The 6000-nt window shown below is 44.0% G+C and overlaps 1 long non-coding RNA gene across 11 annotated transcripts; it reads right to left on the reverse strand.

Moving 5' to 3' along the window:
* Nucleotides 1-2147: 2147 nt before the first annotated feature.
* Nucleotides 2148-3800, reverse strand: LOC127915218 (uncharacterized). Of its 11 annotated transcripts, none has more exons than XR_008090600.1 (6): nt 3339-3403; nt 2957-2993; nt 2772-2860; nt 2619-2702; nt 2283-2534; nt 2148-2240 (listed from the first exon to the last, which is right to left on the reverse strand). It is a non-coding gene; the product is annotated as an uncharacterized LOC127915218 (long non-coding RNA). The 11 variants fall into 11 exon arrangements; XR_008090597.1 differs by having other exon boundaries at nt 3270-3397; XR_008090595.1 differs by having other exon boundaries at nt 3201-3397.
* Nucleotides 3801-6000: the final 2200 nt, after the last annotated feature.

The following is a 6000-nucleotide window of genomic DNA, read 5'->3' on the forward strand; positions in this document are numbered from 1 at the left end:
ACATTCTCATTGGTCTTTGGTTAGGATTAGGGAAATCAAGCCAATCCTACATTTCTACTTCTATTGAGAACCGAGTGAAACACCAGATATGAGCTGTTTTAGTCACCTAGTCCTTGGACCCAGAGCACCGCTGGGTTGTCGATTATACATTCTGTTTTCATGCAAAGCTTAACAAAGACCAAATGTGTTGCTAACATTTTTCGCCCCTTGTTGAAACCTTTTTGTGCCCACTGAACAAAACCGTATACAGACAAAACATCTTACAAGTGCTCAATTTCATTATCTAGATTCCATGCAAATAACAAATGTACTATTGTGCTCTGACCAGGCTCATTCAGATTTGGTAATTGATTTTGTAGCTTTGTAGCATTTTCTGCACATGGTTGCGCACATTTCATCTTATGGCGGTTATGTAGTGGGCGGTTGTGTAGTGGTGTCATTGCCAAAGTGTTCCCGTCTCTGGTGTTAGTCGACCTGTATAAGGGATGTTGATGTTGCCACTAGAGGTCGACCGATTACTCGGAATGGCCGATTTAATTAGGGCTGATTTCAAATTTTCATAACAATCGTAAATCGGTATTTTTGGATGGCAATTTTTGATTATTAAAAATATATATATATATATTTGACATTTTTTATACCTTTATGTAACTAGGCAAGTCAGTTAAGAACACATTCTTATTTTCAACGAATGTTGGTTAACTGCCTTGTTCAGGGGCAGAACGACAGATTTTCACCTTGTCAGCTCAGGGGTTCCAATCTTGCAACCATACAGTTAACTTGTCCAACGCTCTAACCATTGCAGTCCACGAGTAGCCTGCCTATTACGCGAATGCAGTAGAAGCCAAGTTAAATTGCTAGCTAGCATTAAACTGATCTTATAAAAAAAAAAATCAATCAATCATAATCACTAGTTATAACTACTAATCCAGTTTAGCAGGCAATATTAACCAGTTTTTAAACAGTTTGGGCTGCCTGGCTCATTGCGAACTAATTTGCCAGAATTTTATGTAATTCTGACATGCATTGAACGTTGTGCAATGTAACAGCAATATTTAGACTTAGGGATGCCACCCGTTAGATAAAATACAGACCGGTTCCGTATTTCACTGAAATAATAAACGTTTTGTTTTCGAAATGATAGTTTCCGGATTCGATCATATTAATGACCAAAGGCTCGTATTTCTGTGTGTCTGATTTGATAGAGCAGTCTGACCGAGCAGCAGCAGGCCCGTAATCATTCATTCAAACAGCACTTTCGTGCATTTTGCCAGCAGCTGTTCACAAGCACAGTGCTGTTTAGGACTTCAAGCCTATCAGCCTAATGGCTGGTGTAACCAATGTGAAATGGCTAGCTAGTTGGCTGGGTGTGTGCTAATACTGTTTCAAACGTCACTCGCTTTAAGATTTGGAGTAGTTATTCCCCTTGCGCTGCAAGGGCCGCGGCTTTTGTGGAGCGCTGGGTAACGATGCATCGAGTGTGGCTGTTGATGTGTTCCAGGTTCGAGCCCGGGTTGGGGCGAGGAGAGGGACTGAAGCTATACTGTTACACTGGCAATACTATAGTACCTATAAGAACAGCCAATAGTCAAAGGTATATGAAATACAAGTGGTATAGAGAGAAATAGTCCTATAAATACTATTAACTACAACATAAAACCTCTTTACCTTGGAATATTGAAGTCTCTTGTTAAAAGGAACCACCAACTTTCATATGTTCTGAGCAAGGAACTTAAACGTTAGCTTTTTTACAAGGCACATATTACTTCTCCAACACTTTGTTTTTGCATTATTTAAACCAAATTGAACATGTCTTATTTATTTGAGGCTAAATTGATTTATATTAAGTTAAAATATGTGTTAATTCAGTATTGTTGTAACTGTCATTATTACAGGTTTGTAAATATATATATTTTTTTAAATCGGCCGATTTGAATCTGTATTGGCTTTTTTGTGGGGGGGGTCATCCATTAATCGGTATCGGCTTTTTTGGGTCATCCAATAATCTGTATCGGCGTTGAAAAATCATAATAGGTCGACCTCTAGTTGTCACCCTAGTCATACTGTTCTGACAACTTTTTACCCCAAAGCCATTAGACCCCACCATCTGCACTTTTACGCTGCTACTCTGTTTTATCTATGCACATACATATGACCTGGACTAACCGGTGCCCCCTGTCTATGCATATACATATGACCTGGACTAACCGGTGCCCCCTGTCTATGCATATACATATGACCTGGACTAACCGGTGCCCCCTGTCTATGCATATACATATAACCTGGACTAACCGGTGCCCCCTGTCTATGCATATACATATGACCTGGACTAACCGGTGCCCCCTGTCTATGCATATACATATGACCTGGACTAACCGGTGCCCCCTGTCTATGCATATACATATGACCTGGACTAACCGGTGCCCCCTGTCTATGCATATACATATGACCTGGACTAACCGGTGCCCCCTGTCTATGCATATACATATGACCTGGACTAACCGGTGCCCCCTGTCTATGCATATACATATGACCTGGACTAACCGGTGCCCCCTGTCTATGCATATACATATGACCTGGACTAACTGGTGCCCCCTGTCTATGCATATACATATGACCTGGACTAACCGGTGCCCCCTGTCTATGCATATACATATGACCTGGACTAACCGGTGCCCCCTGTCTATGCATATACATATGACCTGGACTAACCGGTGCCCCCTGTCTATGCATATACATATGTGCCCCCTGTCTATGCATATACATATGACCTGGACTAACCGGTGCCCCCTGTCTATGCATATACATATGACCTGGACTAACCGGTGCCCCCTGTCTATGCATATACATATGACCTGGACTAACCTGGACTAACCGGTGCCCCCTGTCTATGCATATACATATGACCTGGACTAACCGGTGCCCCCTGTCTATGCATATACATGATGACCTGGACCTAACCGGTGCCCCCTGTCTATGCATATACATATGACCTGGACTAACCGGTGCCCCTGTCTATGCATATACATATGACCTGGACTAACCGGTGGTATACATATGACCCCCCTGTCTATGCATATACATATGACCTGGACTAACCGGTGCCCCCTGTCTGTGCATATACATATTACCTGGACTAACCGGTGCCCCTGCACTTTGACTCTGTACCGGTACCCCCTGTCTATGCATATACATATTACCTGGACTAACCGGTGCCCCTGCACTTTGACTCTGTACCGGTACCCCCTGTCTATGCATATACATATTACCTGGACTAACCGGTGCCCCTGCACTTTGACTCTGTACCGGTACCCCCTGTCTATGCATATACATATTACCTGGACTAACCGGTGCCCCTGCACTTTGACTCTGTACCGGTACCCCCTGTCTATGCATATACATATTTGACTGCCCCTGTGACTCCGGTACCCCTGTCTATCATATGACCCTAACCGGTGCCCCTGCACTTTGACTCTATTTTACCCCCTGTCTGCGCATATACATATTACCTGGACTAACGGTGCCCCTTTTGACTCTTCGGTACCCCCTGTCTTGCATATTTTACCTTATCTGCATTGTTGTCTATGTACCTTAACCGGTGCCCCTGCACTTTGACTCTTGTACCCCCTGTCTATGCATTTCACTTATTTTGTCTGTACCCCCTGTCTATGTACATATTACCTGGACACCGGTGCCCCCTCGGCGCATGCATATACATATGACCTGACCAATAAAATGTGATTAACCGGTGCCCCCTGTCTATGCATATACATATGACCTGGACTAACCGGTGCCCCCTGACATATTAAATGTAAATGTAATTTGTTCTGTTGTACCCCCTGACCGACTGAACCTCTTGTCTCTCAGTATGCATATACATATGACCAGACTAACCGGTGCCCCCTGCCCATGGGAACCAGACCTGGATCTGGACATTGACCTGGATTGCTGGCCAGGTGATGCATATACATATTACCTGGACTAACCGGTGCCCCTTCTTTACTCCACCCGGTGCCCCTGTCTATGCATATACATATGACCTTTGCCCCCTGTTACTTTTCTTCTGGGGAGCCCATGGGTTGTACATGCCTGGCCCAGAGAAAGGCAAAACAAATTGGTTAAATCAGGACCGTGGGATAATTTGGTCAAATGAGGGAAGGGGGGACTTATTTTGTCCTTTAGATTTGATCTAGTCTGCTTGGGGAATCGAAACTAGTAACCTTTCAGTTATTGGCCCATCGCTCTAACCGCTAGGCGATCTGCTGCCTTGCCTGGCTGGAATAAAGGCTTTATAGCCACAAGGCTCACCGGTACCTTAACGTATCAGGCCCGTGGGCTCTTACCTAAAAAGTAGACTCAAACATGTTTTGTTGCAAAAAATAAGTTTATTTCATCACTAAAACATGTCACCCTGCACTTTGACGGTATAACATCCCACAGTGCATGTAATGAGAGCATTAGCACAGTGTTGCCCAAGCATTTTGAATTAGGCCAGCTGTCCTTGGTCTAGCTATATTCTCTAACTTTGCTCCTGAGCCTCACAGCCTGCATAATGAGTGTCAGTCTTAGTTTTTTTTCTGTGGCAAAAACAAACAGCAGCTCAGCCCCTGTTGGCAGCAATCTGTCTGCCTAAGAGGAACAACGGTGTGACGATTCAAGGGTAAACAAGCAGAGGGAATTTCATGCTGACTGAATCACTGTATGGTGCAGCTTCTCCCTCTTGATCCTTTGTGATGAGCTGAATTTAGATGCACTAACCTGGCCCTCCCTGGCTGTTACATGGTGGTGTCATCGCTTTGCTCCCCCCTGTGGTGTTTTTGATGGTTTAGAAATAGTTTCTATCCCAAAGAGCCAGGTATGGCATGTGTTGTCGTGACATGACTGGTGTTTCTGTGGGTTCTAGTGAAGTCAATGTCCAAGTTTTATTCCAGTGTGATGTGGGCCTCATTACTTTGTTAGATTGAGAGCCCACTTACTCACTGGAGTAACCTCTGAACAAATCTGCAGCACTAAATGTCTTGTTTTGATTTGCTTCCCCAGGTCGCAGCGGCGAAGTTGCCCCCGAAGGCTGCCCCCACAGTTTAATAAATATTTTTTGGATAAGGTGAAATCTTGTCTGTGCTTCTTTCAAACCTGATCAGGTTGCATTTGACCAACAATGGATGGAACCTCTGTGGTTGGGTCCATGGGTTTATGGTTTTGCATACCAATATTAGATATGGAACCTCTGGTCTTGATGTCATTGGGGAACTGGATTGATGAAGTGTAGGAGTTTTTGGTATGGCAGTCTGTTTAGTCTACACAATGTGGTTTTTGTTGAATTCCAAAACTTCCAAAATATTACTCGCCTCATGAGCTTAGTTAAATTCTTACCCTGTCATAATGGTAACACAAACTATTTGTCATTTGAGTTTAACTGCATAGTTTCAAAATGTAATCTGTCATCGTGGTCTATGGGCTGCTAGTTGTCGTGACACCGGCCATGGGAAGATTCTTACGGCCATGGGAAGATGGCTTGATGCGACGGTGCCATCTAGAGGAGACTGAAGACTACTACAGCTCACTCTCACAAGGAGGGGTTTGAGTGCTGTGCAAAGTCTGTTTCCTGTCAATGTGATTTGGACTTCCTGAAATGCACAGTGATGTCCTCTCCAACTACCGGAGGAAGAGGTGATGCAAGCTGTTTTGAGCTCTAAATTCTGTCATAAGGCCAATCTATTCCTATGGGTTTATTTTGGGCCTACACTTGTCATCTCTTCATTCTATACAGAGCTGTTGCCAGATAATGAAAGGTTAATTTCTCTACCATAGGCCACTTCATGTCATTTTCTAGAATTTGGCAGTATGTCAAACTGGCCTCACAACCGCAGACCACGTGTAACCACGCCAGCCCAGGACTTCCACATCCAGTTTTCTCACCTGCTGGATAGCTGATGAAACTGGGGGTTTGCACAACAGGATAATTTCTGCACTGTCAGAAACCGTCTCAGAGAAGCTCAT

Source organism: Oncorhynchus keta, chromosome 34 (assembly GCF_023373465.1).
Source record: "Oncorhynchus keta strain PuntledgeMale-10-30-2019 chromosome 34, Oket_V2, whole genome shotgun sequence".
Classification (NCBI taxonomy): Eukaryota; Metazoa; Chordata; class Actinopteri; order Salmoniformes; family Salmonidae; genus Oncorhynchus; species Oncorhynchus keta.